The following is a 24,456-nucleotide window of genomic DNA, read 5'->3' as shown; positions in this document are numbered from 1 at the left end:
CTGCCGTCCTAGGATCAACATGTAATGGGACGTAGGTAAAGCCACGGAACACATGATGATATATAGATAAATACCAATGGGTTAATTTAAGATGAGAGAGCTAGCTAGCAAGAAGCCTGCCATTGGGCATACAGTTGGTAATTAATATACGCCTCTGAGTGATTTTATTTATTTATTTATCTATCTATCTATCTATTTATTTATTTATTTATTTATTTATTTATTTATTTATTTATTTTTCAGAGCTGAGGAACGAACCCAGGGCCTTGCGCTTGCTAGGCAAGCGCTCTACCACTGAGCTAAATCCCCAACCCCGAGTGATGATTTTATAAGCGGCTATGGGGCCATGGGGCCAAGTGGGACCGGAGAAACTTCTGCTACAGTTCTTAGTACCTCTCCACCACCACCATCCATTGCTCTTCTGTATTTTATGTGAACATTTGATCTTTTTATGTCCCTAGGTTAACTTCAGAAAAACGTTGGAAAGCAAGAAATGATGCCATGTGCCTGTTATCTGAGCACTTGGGAGATGAAGGCAGAAAGGTCAGGAGAAGCTATGTGGCAGGTTTGAGGCCAGCCTGGGTTATATGGGACCCTATGTTGTTCCTCTAATAAAAACAAAATGAAACAAACGAAAACCTAAATAAATAAACAAAGAATAATTTTGAGTTTTCTAATTGAAATTGTGTTTGCTGAGAACAAATCGGAACAGAGAGGAACGTCACATCACCACAGAATGTGAATGACCTGTTAAGCATTCCTCTGTTGCCGGGTGGTGGTGGCGGTGGTGGCAGTGGTGGTGGCGGTGGCGGTGGGCGCACATCTTTAATCCTAGTACTCAGGAGGCAGAGGCAAGTGGACCTCTGTGAGTTCAAGGCCAGCCTGGTCTACTGAGTGAGTTCCAGGACAACCAGAGCTACACAGAGAAACCCTGTCTTGAAAAACAAAACAATTGTAATCCTTCTGTCAGCTGGGTATGATGGCACACACCTTTAATCTCAGCACTCTAGGGGCACAGGCAGGTGGATCTCTGTGAGTTAGAGGCCAGCTTGATCTACAAAGGGAGCTCCAGGACAGTCAGGACTATGTAGAGACCCTGTCTCAAAATAAATAAAACTTCATGGCCAGGCCTAGGAATGTACACCTGTAATCCTAGCATCCAGGAGGCTGAGGCAGGAGGATTATGAATTAGAAGTCTGAGTGGGCTACATACATAGTAGCCTCAACAAAAGAAGAAATCTGCTCTTTTTCTCAGAAGTTATTTAGATTTTTAAATAAAACATTTCTCAAGCATTTTTGTTGCCTTGATAATAATTCAGTGAAATATTAAAGAGAACAATTTGTGAACATTATATTTCTTATTAATAATTCACTTACATTATACTTAATTTGCTTTGTTTTAGTACTAGGGTTTAAGTAGGACTCTTTATACTTGTTAGGCAAACACTCTGCCACTGAGCTACATCCGGAGCCCTCTTTGAAAATTAATGTATTATTGTTAGGCATGCCACTGTATACAAGTGGAGGTCAGAGGACAATTTTATGGGGTTGTTTGTCCCCTTCCACGTTGTGTGGGTTAATGTGATTGGACTCAGATCATCAGCCTTGCACGACAAGCACCTGTACCCACTGAGCTGTCTTGCTGGCCCCTCTTTAATTTGGGGGTGGTTAGGGAGGCATTTGAGAACACTTGCAGGAATTATCCATGGTCTGACGCAGGTACCCATAGATAATTTTAAAAATTAGTGTGTTTATTATTTTTATCTTTCCCAGTACACCTACAGTCACCTTAATACTTACTTTGTTCCCTAATTTGTTTTCAGCCAACTAAACTTGGTTTCCAAAATTATTCTTGATAAGTTTGTCAATCTCTCTTTGCTTTGGGTCTGGTCAGAAGTTTTTACTCCATACTTTTGTTTGTAGTTTGCTGTGTTTTTCTGTTTGGTTCGTTTAGGGTTTGGGGGTCAAAGTTTCATGTAGACCTGCCTAAAACATACTGTATAGCCAAAGTTGGCCATAAACTTGTCATCCTCCTGCCTCCAGCTCCTGAGTGCCTAGATGGTGGGTATGCACCACCACACCCAGCTTCACTCTGTGTTTATCAGCGTTTTTGTTGTTGTTAAGACAGAGTCTTCTTATACCAGGCTGGCTTTGAACTTATGATCCTCTTGCCTCAGTTGTTAGCATTTAGGCATCTGTACTGGCCTGCCCTTAGGGTCCTGACAGGATGTACCTCAGCTGCAGCCACTAAGAGCACCTCCTGTGTGCATTTGCTATGTTTCCTTATAAAAGGCGGGCCTTGTCCCCCTCCTGTCTCTTTCTCTTCACTCTTGTCCCCAGGGGCCAGTCTCTGCCCCCTTCTCTGCCCTCCCCTCAATACACCTCCTACATGGGTCCTGTTTTATAGTGTGACTCCTTCGTGCTGTCTTTAAAATACAACATCAGTCCCCCTAGTGTTATGATTATAGTTATGTACCACCTCACCTGGCTATCAATTAAAACATTACTAGTATTACTGAGATATCGTAGAGAAAGACAGGGGTCTAACCTCCATTCTTTGGCATGGTTAGCTTTTTAAAAAAAAATGTGTATGTTAATATAGTTTTGTATTCTCAGTACTCCAGGGCTAGTGTGAGTTGTCTCTGAACACTAAGATTTGAACATGTCTGCTAAGAATTTGGCTTCAAGCTGGGCGGTGCTTGTCGCACACCTTTAATCCCAGCACTCTGGAGGCAGAGGCAGAGGCAGGTGGAGCTCTGTGAGTTCGAGGCCAGCATGGTCTACAGAGTGAGTTCCAGGACAGGCTCCAAACCTACACAGAGAAACCCTGTCCTGAAAAAAAAAAAAAAAAAAAAAGAATTTGGCTTCAAACCCAACAGATAAGGCAAGAATCATAGGTAAAATTTTACATCTAGTTTAGAAATTCCCAGATTCCCTAGAGCTTGGACTCTGTAACTAGGAAGTAGAGTGGCTCCTAGCCTTGTCATACACTTTTTTCCTGAGATAAGGTGTTTCTGTGTAGCCTGGGTTGGCCTTGAAATTGTGGCACTCCTCTTGCCTCAGCCTCTAGGGCAGTGGTTCTCAACTTTCCTGATGCTGTGACCCTTTAATACAGTTAGTTCCTCGTGCTGTGGTGACCCTAACCATAAAATTATTTACATTGTTACTTCATAACTGTAATTTTACTACTGTTATGAATTGTAATGTAAATATCTGTTTTCCAGTGGTCTAAGGCAATCCCTTTGGAGTGGTTCTTTGGATACCCCAAAGGTGTTGCGACCCCACAACTCCTCTAGAGTGTGGAGTTTATAAGCATGCATCACCATGCCTGGCTTAATGTATCATGTTTGAATACACCAATATATCTGAAGCCAGCATGTGTCAATTGAAAGAAAGAGAGGGTTGTAACCAGCTCAGCATCATCTCAGGGTGGGAAGGGTCAGTGCTAGACTGACTTTTATATGTGCTGGACTACCTAGCAAGCTGTCCTGTGGTGTCCAGCTGGCCAGTGGTGGTGCATGCCTTTAATCCTAGCACTTGGGAGGCAGGCAGGAGGATATCTGTGAGTTTGAGGTCAGCATAGTCGAAGGAACAAGTTCCAGGCTAGCCAAGGCTACACAGAGAAACTATGTCTCAACCAAAAAGAAAGAGAGTGTTTGTCCAGTTTTCATTTCTCAGGCTCTCCTGGTTATTAAATGCCTAATTTATTTAACAGACTTTTATTGTTGTGAGTTAATCTGATTGGGCCCTGTCCTAGTCTTAGTTATATTTCTCATTTTTAATTTATAAATTAGAACTTGGATTTATATATCCGTTTTATGAACTTGGCTTAAATGAGTCTGCTGATGAGAAACGAATCTAATAACAAGGCCAGTAGTCTGATGTATTTACATAAGAGCAGGAAATTCTGCTCCATGGAGCCTCTAAGAGGCATTCTGTAGTCCCTATCCAGGTCCAGCCAAGGGTCAGGTTAATCATCCTCAACCCAGCATGGCCCTCCTCTACCCATGCAAGCATGTTCTCCATTCCAGGTGTGACCATTCCCAGTCTTGATCTGGGTTTAGTGATCGATGACCAGTTTCTGTTATCTCCTCGTGTTTATTGATCTGCCCTACTCTTATATCTTACAATTGACTTTTGTATTACTTAATCTTACTTTCTTCATAAAAGTTTCACCAGACTGTACCCTCCTACCCCCAACACCTCCCCGTGTTTTGAGGACAGGGTCTCACTAGGTAGCATTTGCTGGCCTGGAGCTTGTGCAGACCAAGATGGCCTTGAACTCATAGAGATCTACCTGCCTTGGCCCTCCTAGTGCTAGAATTAAAGGTGTGTCCCACTGATTGCTTGAGATTGAAGTGAAAGTTTTTCTTACAGCCTCATCTCTAAAGCCTTTCAGATGGCAAGTGTGTCTCTTCTGTGTGACGACCCCAGGCTATTCTTTTGACTTTCCTGGTGGCTTTTTTCCCTTCTTTACTAACTTCCTGTCATCTGTATTTTCAGAATTGTATTTCTTTTAGCATGTAGCTTCCTAAGTCAAATCTCACTGGACAGAAACCTTCAAAATACCTAGCACCGTGTGCCTCAGAAGGATAGTTGCGGACAGTAGAGGTGACCTGAGGTATTGTCATCTCTGTAGCACTCAACTGCATGAAGAACAGAGAAGCCATTTGGCTTGCCTACCTTCCAGGTGATTCTAGATCTCATCAAGATGACAATTAAAACTAACCATCACACTAGGTGAACCATTTTCCCAGATAAAAGTGTGCTCTGCTACTGAATTAAAACATAGTCCAGAGTATAAGAGGCTCTTGTGATTTTTATTTGTTTGTTTGTTCATTTCTTATTTATTTATTTATTTATTTGGTTTTTTGAGACAGGGTTTCTTGTGTAACAGTCCTGTCTGCCCTGGAACTTACTTTGTAGACCAGGCTGGCTTCACACTCACAGAAATCCGCCTGCCTCTGCCTCCTGAGTGGTGGGATTAAAGGCATGTGCCACCACCACCAAACTTGTGATTTCTCTAATCTCAATACTTTCATCTTTCAGAATGAAAAGTTCAGAAGGAAAAAATTTCCCCTTGACAGTGTGTGCATGTGTGTGTGTGTGGTGTCCGTGTGCATGCAAGTGTACATGTACATGTGTGCTCATTAGTGTGTGGAGGCCAGAGGTTGACCCGAGTCTCCTCCACTGTTGTTCTCCAACTTATCTTTTGAGACAAGGTCAACCACGGAACCCAGAACTTGCCAATTAGCTGTACTGGGTGGATAATGAACTCTGAAGAATTTACCTGTCACCCCTCCCCTACCTCGACTCCCAGCTCTGGGGTTACAGATATGTGTGTCCAACTTTGGGGATCTGAACTCCAGCACGGTAGACACCTTAACTGACTGAGCCATCTCCCTAGCCTAGTACTTGACTTTTTTTTTTTTTTTTAACAACAACCTTATTTTATGGACATTGGTATGAAGGTGTCAGATCCCCTGAAACTGGAATTGCAGATAGTTGTGAGCTGTCATGTGGGTGCTGGGAATTGAACCCAGGCCTTCTGGAAGAGCAGCCAGTGCTCTTAACTGCTGAGCCATCTCTCCAGCCCCCAGTCCTTGACTTTTTAAAAGTACTTTTCTAGGATGTCCAAAATGGGATTTGGCCAAATATTACCGACATATATCATGATTTATTTTATTGTTCTATTGTAATTTGAAAACACTGCCAAAAAGATAGATTCATTGAGTAGTAAAAACCAACACTATACTAATTGATTAGTCTAAAGCCCTAGGCCTAATTATATTCTTGTGTTTGTATTATAAATATTTTATTGTATTCATTATATTCTTTGATAAAGCCATCTCAATGCCCACACAAATATAATCCAGTATTTTTGACAGATGTGCAAAGGTAATTAAGTGTAGGTAGAAGAGTTTTCCAACAGATGTTGATGGAATAATGGAGATGCTATTGGGGATAGGGGAGATGTAGACACGTACCTGATGCCTTTCACAAAAATTTGCTTACAATGGATCATAGATCTATGCATAAAACCCAATACATACAACTTGTAGAAGAAGAAATCGTTTAAAGTTGGCCTTGCTGGAGGACTTGGATATAATACACAAAGCAAAATCTATATATAAAAATGGGTAAGTTCAACTTAATTAACGTTAATTTTTGCTGTGTAAATGAAGAAATAAGCCATAGATTTGGAGAAAAGATTGGCAAAACACATTAATAAAGTACTTGTACCCTGTTGTGGTTTGAAAGAAAATGGCCCCCAAAAGGAGTGGCATTGTAGGAGTTGTGGCTTTGTTGGAGTAGGTGTAGCCTTGTTGGAGGAAGTGTGTCACTGTGGAGATGGGTCTTGAGGTCTCTTATATGCTCAAGCCATGTACAGTGAGTAATTCACTTCCTGTTGTCTGCAAGATGTAGAACACTTGGCTACTTCTCCAGCACCAAGTCTGCTTGTATGCCACCATATCCCACCATAATGATAATGGACTGAACCTCTGAATTGTAAGCAAGCCACTTATTTAAATGTTTTATAAGGGTTGCCGTGGTCATGGTGTCTCTTCACAGCAATAGAAACCCCAACTAAGACAGAAGTTGGTACCAGGAATGGGCTATTGCTGTGATAGGACTGACCATGTTTTTTTGTTTGGAGAAGTTTGAACTTTGGTAACTTTGGGTTAGGAAAGCAGTGGAATGCTTTAAGCACTGCTTAGTGGGCCATACTGGTAAGAGCATGAAAGACAATGGTACTGATAATGAATTGAACTGTCAGGGGCTAGCTCAAGAGGTTTCAGAGAGAAGAAGTTCAGTATGTTGCCTGGAGATCATTCTTGTGATATTTTGCTGAAGAAAGTGGCTGCTTTTTGCCTGTGTCTGAAGAGTCTGCCTGAGGTGAAAGTGAAGAGATTTATATTAAATCTGTTGGCAGATGAAATCTCAAAACAGCCTAGTATTGACTCTGTTGTGTCCTTATTACTGGTCACTCTCATAAATATTTATAATGAAAAGGAGCAAGAAAATGTAGAATTTGAGGAGAAAAGAAGCACCAGGAAGTGGGATGGAGCTAAATCCTGTGTTCAAGGAGATAAACAGATAAAGAAATGGAATAAAGGGAGTGGTGACCTCAGGGCAAGATCCCACCCAGCTATCTTCAACTCGTGAAAAGAAATTAAAGAAAAATTTAGAGGCAAGTGAGGTGCATGCCTTTAATCCCAGCACTCCAGAGGCAGAAACTGGCAGATCTCTGAGTTTAAGGCCAGCCTGGTCTACAGAGCAAATTCCAGGACAGCCAAGCTTAGGCAGCTAAGGAAAACAGAAAGCTGGTGAAGATGTAATTGAATGAGGGGGCCATGTTCCAGCCCCAGAAAACAGGAAAACTTAGCAGGTTCAGCTACGTGGTTCTGGCTTTAGAGTGAAGGATAGAGGAAAGACATTATGGAACCTTCCTCAGAGACTATAAGGAAAGCTGCTGAGGCCAGGCATGTGTCAGGGGTGTCCCTGAATGGAGGTCCAGAGAGGCCATTGTGTGAAACTGTAAAGTTGAAGTCTGGATTGCCTTAGAGACCCCAAGAAGTTAGAGATGCCAGAGTCCTGAGATACTTACCGAAGAGCTGCTAATAGGGAGTGGAACCAGCCCAAGAGAAAGAAGTGTGTTGCAGTCAACAAAGATGAAAGGAATTGGAAATCTGAATAGCATTTGACATCAGAGACAGAGATGGAGAGTTTGGACTTTGCGCAGCTGTTTTTAGTCTTGCTTTGGGTCAGTATTTCCTCACTATGCTCCCTTCTCTATATTTCGGAAAGGTAATGTATATCCTGTGCCATTATATATTGGAAGTATATGATCTGCTTTTTGGTACTTCTATTTTTTATTTTGTTTTTGTTTTTCAAGACAGGGTTTTTGTGCCTGTCCTGGATCTCACTCTGTAGACCAGGCTGGTCTTGAACTCACAGAGATCCACCTGGCTCTGCCTCCTGAGTGCTGGGATTAAAGGCTTGCGCCACCACCACCACCACCACCACCACCCCGAGATCTGCTTTTTGATTGTGATTTTACAGGGGATTACAGTTAAGAGATTGCCATGAGTCTCAGAAAAGGCTTTGGACTTTGAAACAAGTTTGAGACTATTATAGACTATGGAGACTTTTGAAGTTGGACTGAATGCATTTTTGCATTATGATATGGTTTCAAGCCTTTGGGGGCCAGGGAGTAGAATATGGTGGTTTGAAAGAAAATGGCCCCCAAAGGGAGTGGCACTATTAGGAGTTGTGGCTTTGTTGGAGTAGGTGTGGCCTTGTTGGAGGAAGTGTGTCACTGTGGAGGCAGGTTTTGAAGTCTCGTATGTGCAGGCCACACCCAGTGAAACAGTTCACTTCCTGTTGCCTGCAGATCAAGATGTAGGACACTAGAGTACATTTCCAGCACCATATCTGCCTGCACACCACCATGCCCCACCATGATGATAATGAACTGAACCTCTGAAATGTAAGTGAGCCACCCCATTTAAATGTTTTCCTTTATAAGAGTTGCTGTGGTCATGGTGTCTCTTCATAGCAATATAATCTCTAAGACATACCAAAATATACAAATAATGATAAGAAAACATCCAACTGGATTTTACTTTTTCCCCCATGGGACCAATATCGGAACAGAAACTTTATGAAAGAATGTGTACAAGTGGCATATAAGTATATAAAAGAATTTCTGGGGCTGGAATGATGGCTCAGTGGTTAAGAGCACCAGCTGCTGTACCAGAGGACCTAGGTTCAATTCCCAGCACCCCCATGGCAGCTAACAACTGTCTGTAACTCTAAGTTCTGACACCCTCACACAGACATACATGCATACACCAATGCACATAAAATAAAGATAAATAAATTGTTTAAAAAAAAAAGAATTTCCAACACTGTTTTTTCATTATGGAAATGTCAATGAAAACAGTAACAAAGCACATACCTATTATTGCAGCACTTGGGAGGCAACGACAAGAAGATCAGGAGTTCAAGACCAGCCTTGGCTACATATTGCATTTTGGCTGGTTTGGGCTACCTGAAACTGACTCAGAAAGAAAACCAACAACAACAAACCAAGAACAGCCAGGCTGAAGTAATGGAGTAAAGAGAGTAAAGAAGCTACCAAGCAGATAGCCTGAGACTGATCCTATGTGGTGTGGAAGGAGAGAACTGACTCCTAAGAGTTTATCTTAGGAACTTCCCATGCTTGTCATAGCATGTGCTTACCCTCCTAAATAAGTAAGTAACTGTAATAAAAGATGTTCTTAAAGGGCTGGGGATTTAGCTCAGTGGTAGAGCCCTTGCCTAACAAGGCCCTGGGTTCAGTCCTCAGCTCCAGAAAAAAAAAATGTACTTAAATAAAAATAAATAAATATATAAAACAGAAGAGCCATGGCTACTACCACAGCAACAATTGAGATGCTGTGGTGGCTCATGCCTGAGCTGACACAGGTTTGAGACCAACCTGGGATACAGAGTGAGATCCTGTATACATCAAACACTTGTACACATACATAGACACACATACATAAATATAAAATAATAGTGAGGTACTGCTGTGCACCTGTTAGAATGACTAGAATGATCCATAGGGAACTAGATTAGATTCAAGTTCAAGACTCAGTGTGTATTTACATTTAATATAGATACAGATGTACATATAGCGATATGCATATATCTTTACATGTACACCTGTATGTGTATATGAATATGTTCATTAGCATACACATATATTTTCTTGCTCTCTTACCTGAGAAAAGTCATGGCTCCCTGATAACCACTCAGACAACTAGCCCCAGAAATTAGGTTCAAGTGCTTTTCCCAAGAAAGGAAGCAAGAGAATAGGAAGTAAGGCTCTTCTACTCTTGAGGCCAGAAGCATACAGGTTACATCTAGAGTATCTTGAATTACGACAGAGTAAAGCCACACACAAAAGCCCTATGTTAGTGGAGTGTCAAAGGAACACAGGGCCAACTGAAAGAATCCTCAGTGGCAAAGATTGGGACAATTTGAGTAACAAAGTGAATAACATGGTATTGAATTAGAGCCAAAGAATAAAATATCCACAAGTCCACACTAATAAAAAAATGATCAAATGAATAAATGAGGGAAACCAACAAATCTCCCGTGCCAAACATTCCAAACCAGTTATAGAGATAATTTGGCCATCAAGAAGATGGAGTGGGATTTCCAAGTCCTCATGTGTGCCATGTCATAAAGGATATGGAACTTGGGGAAAGAGTAACCATACTAGGCAGCCTTGAGTAACATCAGTCAACCCATGGACCAAGGTCCATCAGGAAAGTCACTGTTGGTGGTCTGTCCTTTGAGATAGTGTGATGATAAGAGTGCATTATGTCCTTAGTCTTCCTCCTCCTTCTAATCACTGAAAAACATTAAAATCAATCCCAACAAGAAATGTTCCACTGTATTGTTGACTGATACTGAAAACTGTCAAGGTCATCCAAGACAAGGAAAGCAAGAATCGTCACCCTCTGGGAGACCCAGAAGATGCATTGCCAGTGAACTATAGCATGGAGTCCTGGGGTGGACCTGGGAACAGATGAAGGAAATCTGAATGTTGTATAACTTCATTTAATAATGTACCATGGGCCAGGTGGTAGTGGTGGTACATGCCTTTAATCCCAGCACTGGGAGGCAGAGGCAGAGGCAGAGGCAGAGGCAGGTGGATCTCTGTGAGTTCAAGGTCAGCCTGGTCTACAGAGTTCCAGGATATCCAAAAATATACACAGAGAAACCTTGTCTCTAAAAACCAAATAACAACAACAACAATAACAACAATAATAATAATAATAATATAATGTGCCAATACTGATTCATTAATTGTGACAGATGTGCCACAAGATACTAATAAGAGGTTAAATGAGAATTTTCTATATAATCATTTTTTTGGTAAATCTAGAACTCTAAAATACATTTGAATATATAAACTGTTCTAAAATAATTTCATTTAAGAAATTTATTTATTTCTTATGCATTTATTTCACTTAATTCAAGTGACACCTGAGACACCTCTCCACATCCCATTTCTTCTCCCACAGATATGTACCAGTGACCTGCTTTGGCCAAGTCTCAAGTTAATGAGTACTGCTGTACACTAAACAACGTGGATATCCAGCTAGTGCCATGAACCCAGTGCTGACGTGCAAAAATACAGGATTTTCTGTCGATTTTCATCACCCCTTTAGGTAACCTTTTCATATTGTTTTTTCCCAAAACTTCTCAGAGAAGCTGAGCCACGTAGAGTCCCTCAGCAAGCCCCGATGAGCCCCCATGTCCTTTGCACCCCAGTTGTGCGTGGTCTATAGGAAAGTAGCCAGGAGATGGGGTGGGGAGTGAAGTTGGCATGTTTATTCTCATGTCTAACTCTGGTGCCTCCCAGAAGTTTGGGGACATCCTCCTGCCCACCCCACAGCATGTGTTAGCTGTCCTTTCCATTCATCTCCTTCCAGGTTCCGCTAGCAACTCACTCCTGTCGTCTGGTGTCCCTTATCAGTCTGGAGCACAGCCCCTGCTTAGCACTGCGGGGAGAGCTTATCACTATCTCCTAGCAACCTCAGCAGTACCCTGGGCACCAGGCAGATAGGTGCTTGCCCCATGGGCCTTCAATATTTGCTCAGTGAATGAGTCAGCCAGTGAATTGTGGATAGTTCACATTATAAGAACCTTGTAACCGTGCTGCTCAGTAGTTAGAGCAGTGGACCGCCAGAACTAGGCTCAAATTGTGGGTCTTTCAACTTCTCAGGTGAGGTTTTTAGTTCTCTGAGACTTAGTTCCTTATCTTTAAAGTGCAGATAGGGATATCTTCATCTCTTGGTTGATTACATGTGAACAGTATATTCAAAGTGCTTAGCACCTGTGGGACAAGTGAACAGTGCTTATCAGTCTTATTCAGCTCAGTCATAGCTAAAATTAGCTTGTCTTTTGCAATAGATAACATAAATAAATAGTTGATGAGCAACCAAAACAATTGGTTTAGTGTATGTGAGGCCCGGGTCCAACCCTAGTACCACGGGGGTGTGGGGATGGGGTTGGCAAAGAAAGTTGTAAACTTACTCAACCTAGATGGTTAGCCAAGAAATTGGAATAGAACAGTGTGCATGTCTCCCCTCCAAAACTAGAAGATTGTCCTGATAGTACTTAAAGCTGTTATAACACTGCCTTTCTTTTTTATTAACTGACTTGGAGTTTCTTAAGAAAAGCCCATAGCATAGTTTTAAGCATGGGCGTTAGTGTGAGAGAATTGCTTAGGGAAGGATGGCATGCACCCTAGTGTAGGTATGGGCTTCTTGAGAGGCAGCTAACAACAATGCTGGTTGTTTTTTTTTTTTTTTTTTTTTTTTAGTGAACATTGTTTTTTATTTACTTGTGTATGTGTGGTACATGTGAGTACACACAAGTGTCCACACCTGCTGTGGGATGGTCTGTGTGTCAAATGTGTTGCTGATTGGTCAATAAATAAATCACTGATTGGCCAGTGGCCAGGCAGGAAGTATAGGCGGGACTAACAGAGAGGAGAATTGAGAGAACAGGAAGCTGGGTGAGGGAGACACTGCCAGCCGCCATCAGGACAAGGAAGATGTAAAGTACCGGTAAGCCACGAGCCACGTGGCAAGGTATAGATTTATAGAAATGGATTAATTTAAGATATAAGAACAGTGAAACCTGGGGCCTATGCAGGGTCCCTTGGCTCAGCATGGGAGGAGGGGACTGGACCTACCTGGACTGAGTCCACCAGGTTGATCTCAGTCTGTGGGGAAGGCTTTGCCCTGGAGGAGATTGGAATGGGGGGCGGGCTGGGGGGAAGGTGAGGGGGGCGGGAGGGGGGAGAACAAGGGAATCTGTGGCTGATATGTAGAACTGAATTGTATTGCAAAATAAAAAAAAAAAAAAAAAAAAAAGATATAAGAACAGTTAGCAAGAAGCCTGCCACGGCCATACAGTGTGTAAGCAATATAAGTCTCTGTGTTTACTTGGTTGGGTTTAAGCGGCTGTGGGACTGGTGGTGATAGAGATTTGTCCTCACTGTGGGCCAGGCAGGAAAACTCTAGCTACACACACCTATGTATGTGCATGTGGAGGCCAAAGCATGATGCAAGCTTTCTCTCTCGATTACCCTCTGCTTTGTTGTCTTGAGTCAGGAGCTCTCACAAAGCTGGAAGCCTACTGTTTGGGCTATGCTGGCTAGCCAGGGGGCTTTTAGGATCCAAGTTTCTCCACCCTCCAATGCTAGGGTTACAAGTATGTGAAATCACACCAAGCCTTTGTTTTGTTTGGGGTTTTGTTTTTGTTTTTTTGAGACAGGATCTGAGTCTCTCTATGTAGCACTGGCTATCCTGGAGCTAGCTACATAGACCAGCCTAGCCCTGAACTCACAGAGGTCCACCTTCCTCTGCCTCCAGAGTGCTTGGATTAAAGGTGTGTACCACTACTCCTGGCATGCCCAGATTTTTATCTGAGTGCTGGAGATAAACTCAGGTCCTCGTGCTTACAGAGTAACACTCTTACCTGCTTAGCCCATCTCCTCCATCCCTCAATGTCTTTTTTGTAAAGAGAGAAAATTTTACAGTTGCTGAGAGTATAAATCAATGGTAAATCATTTGCTTAGTGTACATGAAGCCCTGAGTTCAATACCCAGCATTCTACCCTAGTGGTCACACCTGGCAGGATCTCACAGGCACTCCTTATGAGGTAATCCACAGCTGCCACACTCTCCTAAGATCTAGAGAAGAAAATACAAACCTAGGAATGGGGAACTCACTCCAAAAAGACAAGACCAGATATCAACAACTAAAATTGCAATTTCCCAATCCCAGATGCCTGGATGCCAGTGTAAAATCACAGTTAATACCAGCCAGGATGATAGGTCTCCATGAGAACCCAGACACACACACACACACACACACACACACACACACACACACACACAATTTAAAAAAAAAATTAATCAGGGCTCAGCATCATGCTCCTGAAATTGTAGTGCTGGGAGGTGGGGACAGGAGGGTCCCTGGCATTTTTTTTTTAAGCTAGCCAAGCTAGAAGAATCAGAAAGGGGCTGGAGAGATGGCTCAGAGGTTAAAAGCACTGACTGCTCTTCCAGAGGTCCTCAGTTCAATTTCCAGCAACCATATGGTGGCTCACAACCATCTGTAATGAGATCTGGTGCCCTCTTCTGGTGTGCAGGCATACATGCAGGCAGAACACTGTATACATAATAAATAAATCTTAAAAAAAAATCAGAAAGCTCCCAGTTCTTGAGAAACACTATCTCAAAACATAAGGTGGAGCAATTGGGGAAGAACCCAGCATCAATCTCTGGTCTTCACACACACACACACACACACACACACACACACACACACACACACACACATTGTTCCACCATAAGAAATTATCTTGATAAAGCAGGGTGTAGTGGTGCAAACCTTTAATCTCAGCATTTGGGAGGCAGAGGCAGGCAGATCTCTGTGAGTTTGAGGACAACCTGGTCTACAAAGTGATCCAGGACATCCAGGGCCACACACAGAAACTCTGTCTCAAAACAACAACAACAACAAAAAGGAAAAGAAATTTGATAAAGCCAAACTTTCCTTTTCTCAAGTATAAGTTTTGGGTATTTTTAGAATTGTAAACTAAAAAGCACGCGTTTAAATGCCACAACAATAGTAATGGTAATAATAATAATAATTAAAGCCATGTAGTACACAATAAATTAGCGATAACATTTGAGGTTCAAAGATAATAGAATATGGAATTTTTCAAAGTGCAAGCACACCTCGTACCTGTGCTTTTAGTAGTGGCTGAGTGAATCTGGCCTGTGGACCATTGTGTGTCAACCTGCTCTTGGTAATGGGGTGTAGCTAGAGTTTTCCTGCCTGGCCCACAGTCAGGACAAATCTCTGTCACAGCCGCTCAGACCCAACCAAGTAAACACAGAGACTTACATTGCTTACAAACTGTATGGCCGTGCTAGGCTTCTTGCTAACTGTTCTTATATCTTAAATTAATCCATTTCTATAAATCTATACCTTGCCACGTGGCTCGTGGCTTACCGGCATCTTCACATGCTGCTTGTCATGGCAGCGGCTGGCAGTGTCTCTCTGACTCAGCCTTCCACTTCCCAGAATTCTCCTCTCTCCTTGTCCCGCCTATACTTCCTGCCTGGCCACTGGCCAATCAGTGTTTTATTTATACAGACCGATAGCCACGGCAATGGGGACTACCAATGTCATCACTGAACTGGAGCTTTGGGGGAGAGAAACCAGAGTTAGAGAGTGACAAGAAGCATCATGGGAGATCCATGGCATCAAGTTGGGTCACCCAGCAAAAGCCTTGGACTGAACCAAATCCAAGAAGAACCAATTTCAGAAGGTTGTTAGGACAGTGGTGATGCTCTGGCATTGTTGAGCAGAGAACTGGAAGGAGCTTTAAAATTCTTCCTCTGCATCCCACCTGGAGTTCTGTAATGTGGAAGAGGATACTAGATACCTTGCCACCCACCTCTGGGCTTCCTTCATTTCATTTTCACCCTTCTCACTGTCTTGGACCAATCAGAGAGTTGGACTTCAGAATCTTTAATGTCAGTGGATAGGCAGAGAATGTTTGTCTATTTCATGTGAAAAACAATTGTGCTCCAAGCCTGGGGGCAAGGTCTCTTTGTGCTATCAAGATAGACTAGGAGGAAGGAGGCAAAAGGGCATTAATGGACACCCAAGAAGGAGGGTTCCTGCAAGGATCGCTATCAAAGGTTCATTAGCTGTAGCTTGGCCTGGTATCCTACACTGGTTGCATTTTACTCCCTCAAAGCTCCAAGTGGTTCAGATTCTATCTAGTTGGAGAACTGCTAGTGTAAGGGCTTGCTACTTGAGTGTGACTTGTGGCCAGGAAGCATCAGTACCATCAGGGAGTTTGTTGGAAACAGGATCTCCCACACCACCAGGACCTGCTGGATCAGTACCATCATTATAACAGGACCCCTGGGGGAGTTCTATGCACCTTCTACTTTGAGACATGTGAGGTAGGTGCTCTCTGTAAGAAAATGGGTCCTCAGCCTGGAGCAATAAAGAAATCTTGGAGAGTGACATGGCCAGAGCACAGCTGCAGGCCAACTGTAGTAAGCCCCAGGCATTCCTCTCATAGGCAGGGACCCTCTTAGGCTTCCTGTGCACTCCATCTAGGCTTCCTGCCTTAGCCAGTCACATTCTGAATCATAAACCCTCAAATTTCTCACTTCCTTCATCCCACTCAGCTTTCAGATCTGATGACAGAAACTCAGCCTCCCTGCTCTACAGCCCCTGGCGCCCAGCTTGCACCCACAGGAACTGGTCTAGGAAACTACTGGAAAGCCTTCCCCTGCCTCGATCCACCTTAGCACTGGCTTCTGACTCTGAGTGGTAGGGTTGGTAGGACCACCCAGGTAATGGCTCATTTCCAGTACACTAACCCACTTTCTAGGCTTTGTAACCAGTACTCTCCTCTAGTTTTAGACTTGCTACTTCAGGCAGGTTGCTGAGCTTTTATTATATTCTGCCCTCAACTTGATCAATAGTCCCTTTGAAAAGAAATCTACCTATGGTGGTTTGAATGAGAATGGCCCCCATAGGCTCATATATTTGAATATTTGGTTCACAGTTGATAGATTCTTTTTTTCAAGACAGGGTTTCTCTGTGTAGCTTTGTGCCTTTCCTGGAACTTGCTTTGTAGACCAGGCTGGCCTCGAAAGCACAGAGATCCCAGTTGGTAGATTCTTTAGGAAGGATTAGGAGGTATGGGCTTGTTGAAGGTGTGTGTGGGAGTGGGGTTTCAAAAGCCTACACCAGTCCAAATCTGTCTCTGTTTCTCTCTGTCTCTCTGTCTCTGTCTCTGTCTCTCTGTCTCTCTCTGCTGAGTGCTTGTGGATCAGAGTGTAAGCTCTCAGCTACGGCTCCAGCACCATGCCTACCTGCCTGCAACCATGCTTCCAGCCGTGAGGATCATGGACTCACCCTCTGGAACTATAAGCAAGCCCCCAATTAAATGTGTTCCTGTCTAAATTGCCTTGGTCACGGTGTCTCTTCATAACACTAGAACAGCAACTAAGACACTGCCTCACATTGTCTTAACTTGAGTGAACAATGTTGGGACCCTGATTGGTACAGCTAGGGATGGAGTAACACCATGGGAGGGAGATGTCACCCCAGTTCTCGATAGTTCCGATAGGGTAGGCTTGCCAGAATCCAGCATTGGATTACAACACATACCACAAGGAGCTGTTTCCTTCAAAGAGATGAATATGGAGTGTGGGGGGCTTTCCTAACTATCAGTTGGCCACAAAAAAGAAAAGAACACCCATCCAGGCAGAGCTGAGCAGAAGCCCGAGCCCCTTGGTGTGCATAGTACAGCAAGATTCCCATACAAATGAGAAGCAGGGTTCAGCGACCCACCCAGTTCCTCCCACCTCTGAAGCTGTGAGGCTACCAACAGTTCCTGCTCTTTCTACTGCACCCTCCTACAGAGAGTGGGGGTGGGGGATGAGGGTGTGGGAACCAGCTAGCTGGTGGTAAATGTGTTGATTAGGAAGAGGAAAGATTAGCATTTTCCTTGGTGCCTCATTTTCACCTTTTCACCTGGCTAAGTGTGACTGACCTTGAGGGTGCAGCTGGGTGGGGGTTGAGATAGAACCTACACTACAGATGAAGCCAGCCCAGAGGTTCAGAAAAGTCAACGTGCACATCTTAGAGCTGCTTAGCCTGGAAAGCAGATCCTCAAACCAAGAATAAGGAAGCCTGCCTCACACTAGAGGTCTGACCAGAATGTAAAAATCCCAGCCCTGGCCCACAGAAGGTTTGGCTGACACAAGGCAAGGTTACTTCAGGGGTAAAGGGGCAGTGGAATATTGTTGGATACTGGCCAAAAAGGGTCTGGGCAGAGCCTTGAAGAGTCCCTATAGCGTATGCCGATGAAGGTGGCCTGGGTTTTAGACAACAGGGATTTTCTAGGCTGACCCTTGAGGTAGGGAAGGGAGAGGATTATTAATGAGGCTTAAGGCCAGGGAAGGAGAATTGAGGAGGGTGGCACATGAGGCCAGGGTTCAAGAATTTACTTTAAACCTCCGACTAGAGAGAAAGACTTGGATTATCACTTACATATTCCTTACTGAGCTTGTCTCAGCAGTGGCCTGTGCTATAGTGAGGCACTCAGCAATAAACCAGAGTGGCAGGTCTGCCTCCACTCTCCAGAGCTCAAAGCTGCTCTTCCTGTTGCTGCTAGGATGACTGACTGACTTGGCAGCCCCAGGTGTGGCTGAGTCAGCAGGCCCCAAGGTTTGCATGGCCTGGATCTAGGGAACTGGGGTTGGCTGAGTGCCTGCTCTGAGACCTGTTTCCTTTGTGCAGCAGGTACTGCCTCTCCCTCTCTGACAGGCCAAGCTGCCTGTTCTAGAACGAATTGCAACAAAGAACACAGCCTTGAGTTTGACCAACTCTCTTGGGTTTGCCCAGGACTGGCTTGGTTTTATCACTATCCTTGGAAAGCTCAGTAGTATAAAATGATAAGGTCCAAGGACTGGGATCCTTGACAAGAGTGAGGAGTGGCCATGTGCAAAGTGAGCAAGTGGTGGTGCCAACATGATGCCCTAGGGCTTCATCATCCCTGCAAATGGGGCCAAGTTGGTGTTTGTGTCTAGCTCCTAGGAAGGACCACATGGCTGTGCATTTCGGAAGCAATTAATTAGTGGCATCTCTGACCTAAATACCTCCAATTCTTGTTTGTTAGTCATTCTCATCTATGAGGAAATACATTTAGGGAAAATGTTGAGATTCAATAGTACAGGCAGAGTACTGTGGATCATACTTGTAACCTCAGCCTCAACGGAAGCTAAGGCAGAAGGATTGTGAGTTTCATGCCAGCCTGGGCCAAATAGTGAGACTCTGAATAAATAAATAAATAAATAAATAAATAAATAAATAAATAAATAAATAAAAATAATAGAATTCTCTATGGTAACTTAGTATCTAGGACATACTAGGGACTCAGTAATTATTTACTAAACCTCACATGAAGAGTCGGTGTAGTCTTTGCAGAAACTAGCAGCCAAAGGGGCAGAATGAAATGGGTGGGCCTGATAATTTTGAAGGGCATTAAGTCACAATAAGAGGACCAGAATAGGCTGTGTAGGAAATCTGGTTTCCAGCAAGCCAACAGGAATCATTCAGACAAGTCACAACCATCCATAGGACCTGGGGTTACTATCTTTCCCCGCAAGGTTCTGTTTGTCTAGGAGCTGGCTCTCTATCCAGCTGGACTGGCCACTGGTCCAGAGCTCAAGCTTCTCTAGTATATTCTTGTTGACTCCTCCAAAAGGCCAGTCACTGGGCTGGGCAGTAGCAGCACAGGTCAAGAGGAACAGGACATTCATACATGGGTGTGGGGGAAATTGGGCCTGCACATGTATGTGTGTATGTACACACACAATCTCTTCCCTCCCCCCATCTGTGCAGAAGGTTAAATGTCGAGGGTGAAGCTTCCTGGAGGCCATGGAATGACCTGAAAGCTATAAACCAGGCCCTGTAGAGCAGCCAGAGCATGCCAGACCCTGGATGGCGTGGGCCCACCCTGTGGCTCCCTCCTTGAGTCCTTTGCACCTGCTTCCTTGCTTACCTGCAGGCTCTGGGCTTGTCTCCAGACATGAATGCTGAATGCCACTGGCATGTGTGTGCTCCATTTGGCTTTCAGCCCCTCCTGTGCTGGCAGCTGACTCCTGTTACTCACTCTCAACTCCACCCTCCCCTGCCCTCCTGACTTTGATGCCTACCAACTCATTAAATATTTATATGCAACACTTCCTCTGTGCAGGCAGTGGGCTGGGTGCTGGGACTCTATTGGTAAACAAGGCAAAGGCCTATGACAGTCATTATGGGGGAAGAGGAGACAATAACCGGTCAATTATATACAGTGTGATAAGTGCCTGGGTGGCATAAGTGGCTGTAAGGTGAGGTAGAGATTAGAGGTGGTAGACTAGCAGGGAGGCTGCAGCTCTGCCTCTCAGTTGTAGGTTGTGCTGTGAATTACAGCTTTAGCTCTTTGTCCATATATCTCTATCATCCATCCACCTATCCATCCATTTTCTCCTTCAGCAAACTATTGAAATCCCTATTGTCTGCCAGGCATGCTGCCCAGTTCTGGAATTATAATACAAAGGATAGACTCCTCTGTCATATCAAACTTTTGACTTCCCAAATGTGCCCTGCTTTTTCCTCCCTGACACATCCCTACTCACTGTTTCTTTTGGTTAGAAGATCTTAGCCCCACCCACCTAGGTCAGGTTATCTCCTCCATCATTTCACCCTCCTCAAAGGTCATCTCTGTAGGGATAGCTTCCCTGGCCTCTTCACCAATGCAGGGCCCCATTGTGATGCTCCCATCGTACCCTGTAATTTTCTTTCATAGCACCTTTGATTATATATTTATTAGGGGGGAACTGTTTTATTAGTGTCCATCATGTCTGCCAGGGACTTGTTTATTATAGTAGTTATGATGTCTAGCACATAGCAATTCATTCAATAGTATAAGTTGGAATGGTAGATGAATGGATAGTGTTGCTGGGTGGGTGGTGGTGGGTTTGCCGACTGACTGGCTAACTGGCTGACTGGCTGAGTAGAAAGCTAGTTGCTCATGTGTAGATGAATGATGGATGCGTGGATGCATGGATGGATGACTGGGTGGATGGAGAGATGATGGATGTATGAATGTATAGACTAGAGATGATGCAGAATGAAGGCCAGTTAAAAGACTGATCTAGTATCAAGGCAGAGTTAGTTGAGGATTGGTGCATAGGCCACAGTGGGAAAGAGAGAAAGCCAAAGAAGGGTTTGCTGGAGACAGTCTGCCTGATTTGGTCCGTGGTTGCAGGATGTGGTCTGCTTCAGGAGTGAAGCAGAGAAAGAAATGAGTGACAGGTGACAGTCAGGGTTCTGGCTGATGGCTAGGAGACTGAAACTAAGAGAGAATAATCTGAAGGTATAGAATAAAAAAAGGTTGCCCAGTGAATTTGAAGTCTCTGTTGGAGCAAAGAAGTGGAAATTCAAATTGTTTTTGGTTTTACTTTCTTTCTTTTTTTTTTTTTTTTTTTTTTTTTTGTGGTTCACATGATGGTCTAACTGTCAGCGTGTGGGATTGGCACATAGATGACTTGATGCTATCTGACTCCTACATGTTGTTATTACTATAGCACTATAACCCAAAATCGATCTAAGCATTTAATCCCTCCCCTGAACTGATGTGTCAGAGCCTACGTCCTACCATAAGGCTAAACATTTGAGACTCTCAAATTTCCTAAAGTCCAAGGCTTGGGTGTCTTGCTTCACATGTGTCTTTTAGTTGCTTTTCTTTCTGACTTTGGCTTAGAAACTAATGACATAAAGAACCAATAGGCTCTGAGAATCCAGTCAGTCAGGGAAGCAGTGGCAGTGTCCTCCACAGCCAGTAGAGGCTGAGTGACAGCTCCATGGGCTGCAGCCTGTCCTGTCAGTGGTGTTAATGGCCCAGGGTTCTACCCTTTTGTCCACTGGTCCCAGCTTTGTGGAGTGGTCTTCGACATTGTTCTTGGCTGTTCTTGATTGTCTTTCAGATTTTGTGAACTACTTAATATATATATATATATATATATATATATATATATATATATTTTTTTTTTTTAAAGTCTATTTTTTTCTGCCCAAAGTCATCAGAGATGTCTTCTGCTTTTAACCTGGCACTTGGTCCCATATAGACCTTCAAGTTATAGGTCCCACTTGGATTGACAGGAACAGGGCTTAGGAGATCTAGCCTACAGAGATCATGAAGAAGACTGACACCAGCAGAATAGATAAGATTGTTTTGCAAGGCAGGAGGCAAGGTGGATAGGGAGAAACTCTCCCCATGGAGCAGGGGTGCTCTATGTAGACCTCTAGTTCCAGCCAGTGAAGGTCCTGTATGGGCTTTGCTGTTTGGCAACAAACTCCTACTGCAACAAAGTAAGTCCCTTGCTTCAAGTCACATTCTCCTTGGGCTGCTATCCTGTTGCTTCTTCAATAAACTGTCCTTGTCTTTTTAAGGTTGCTGCAGATGACATCTGACATAATGATGATAATCACAACACCTACCTGTCGAGAAGAGTAATTTGACATCAGTAATTTGACATCAGTGGCACCCTCCTTATTAATCAATGCCCTTCTAATGCCAACAGCCTTTCCAAATTGCAACAGGTATTTCTACTCAACGATTGTTTTTTCTCAGTGAACCCAGCATCCTTCTCAACCCAGTTTGTAAGCTGTCCTGATAACTTCATGACAATTAACTCATGAGATGTTGCCCCAGTCTTAATAGATCACGAGTTAGCTCATGAAGTATATCCTATGCACTAGCCCAGGCCAATGGTTTTTAGTTTACATAGCTTTTTGTTTTTGTGCTTGTGATAGTGAGGATTAAACTCAGGGTCTTGCACGTTCAAACAAGCATCTATCATTGACTTACATCTCCAGATTTCTTTCTACTTTTTTATAAAATTAGTTTTTTCTTCAAAATTAAAATACAATTACATTATTTTCCCCTTCCCTTTTTTTGTTTCTTAATTTGATCAAAGTTTTATTAAAATACCCAGGTTGGCCTTGAACTCACTCAGCAGACCTTAACTTGTGTCCTAGTTTGCTTTTTATTTCTGTGATATACACCATGACCAAAAACAACTTTGGGAGGAAAGGGTTTGTTTTGTACTACAGGTTACAGTCCATCACTGAAGGAAGTCAGGGAAGGAATGCCAGCAGGGTAGGAACTTGAGGCAGAAACCATGGAAGAAAGCACTGGCTTGTTCCCAGGCTTATGTTCAGCTGCTTTTCTTTCTTTCTTTCTTTCTTTCTTTCTTTCTTTCTTTCTTTCTTTCTTTCTTTCTTTCTTCTTTTCTTTTTGGTTTTTCGAGACAGGATTTCTCTGTGTAGCTTTGCACCTTTCCTGGAACTCGCTTTGGAGACCAGGCTGGCCTCGAACTCACAGAGATCCGCCTGCCTCTGCCTCCCGTGTGCTGGGATTAAAGGCATGTGCCACCACCACCCAGCGTGGCCTGGGCCCTATGTCAATTAGCAATCAAGAAAATGTCCCGTGGATATCCCTACAGGTCAATCTGATGGATACAATTCTTCAACTAAGATTTCTTCTTCCCAGGTGTGTCAGGTTGACAACAAAGATTAGCCATGACAATTTAGAATCCTCCTACTACAGCTTGCTTGGTAGCTAGGATTCCAGGCTTGTGCCACCAGGTCCAGCTTATACAAATTTTCAGTGTGTTACCTTTGCTTTTAATGCTAATTTTATGAAATATAGTCTTTCCTCAGTATCCTTAGTGGCCTGGGTTTGGGACCCCCAAAGTTGGCCAAACCTGTAGATTCTGAGTCCCTTATATAAAATTGCATTGTGTTTGCATTTGGCCTATGCACATCCTCCTATATCCTAGAACTTATCTCTATGGATTATTTTTAATATGAGATATGATGTAAATGCTTTGTAAATACTTGTTTTTGTTAGGGTCCTGGAGAAGTCCTGCAAAAGACCACCATCCATGTATGCAATCAACAAGAGTGTTTATCTTGAGAAAGCTTCTAGCATGCTGGGGCCGGCCATCCCACACAAAGGCAAAATGGTGATGACCCTGACAGGAACTTGCAGACTCCTTTTAAGCATAGCTAAAGGGAGTTCCTAGGGTAGTTAGGACATCTTAGATTTAATTGGCTTAAGCAAGTGGCAATCATATTAGTACATTCTAATTGGCCAGGGCTAGTAGGGGTTGGCTAAGGCTACAGTTTTCCATTTTGGGGCTGGAATGGACAAGTCCTAGGGTTTGTCTTTATTTGATGATCACCTTGAGCTTGCTGACTGTGGCTCAGGTCTGGCCTGGCCTGGATGGTACTCCGTGTACCAGCCTCCTTGTCCTTGCTGTCGGAGGTGTGAGAGATTGATTGTCCTTTGTTCATGGCTCTCCCAGAAACTGCTTGTTCAGTCTCAGGAAACTGAAATTGAGGCCTGATCTCTGAGTGAAGACTGAGCAGCCTGTTATGGCGTCTGCTTGTCTTCTCAGTTATGTTGTAATTTAGAGAAGAATGGCAAGATAAAAAAAACCTGTACATGTTTACTACTTTCATTTCTTTTAGTTACTTGAGATAGGACCTTGCTACATAGACCAGATTGGCCACAATAATCCTCTTGCCTCAGCTTCCTCATTGCTGGGATTATGGGCATATATCACTATACCAGACATATAAATTTTTTCCCTATTAGTTTAAGTCTGTGGTTGACTAAATCAGTAGATGTAGAGTCCAAAGGCATGAGGGTTGACTGTGTTTGATAGCGGGATTTTTTTAGGGATGAGAAAACTAATATCTCAAGGAGTTAAGTAAATGAGTTGATCAA

At 43.4% G+C, this 24,456-nt stretch overlaps 1 long non-coding RNA gene across 1 annotated transcript; it reads left to right on the top strand.

Annotated features, from left to right (window-relative positions):
* Positions 1-7,465: 7,465 nt before the first annotated feature.
* Positions 7,466-11,222, top strand: LOC131902252 (uncharacterized). Its single transcript, XR_009377035.1, has 4 exons — positions 7,466-7,765; positions 8,396-8,491; positions 8,975-9,258; positions 11,082-11,222. It is a non-coding gene; the product is annotated as an uncharacterized LOC131902252 (long non-coding RNA).
* Positions 11,223-24,456: the final 13,234 nt, after the last annotated feature.

This window comes from Peromyscus eremicus, chromosome 1 (genome assembly GCF_949786415.1).
Source record: "Peromyscus eremicus chromosome 1, PerEre_H2_v1, whole genome shotgun sequence".
Lineage (NCBI taxonomy): Eukaryota > Metazoa > Chordata > Mammalia > Rodentia > Cricetidae > Peromyscus > Peromyscus eremicus.
The sequence above is the reverse complement of the archived record's forward strand: the minus strand, read 5'-3'. Positions and strand labels throughout refer to the sequence as shown.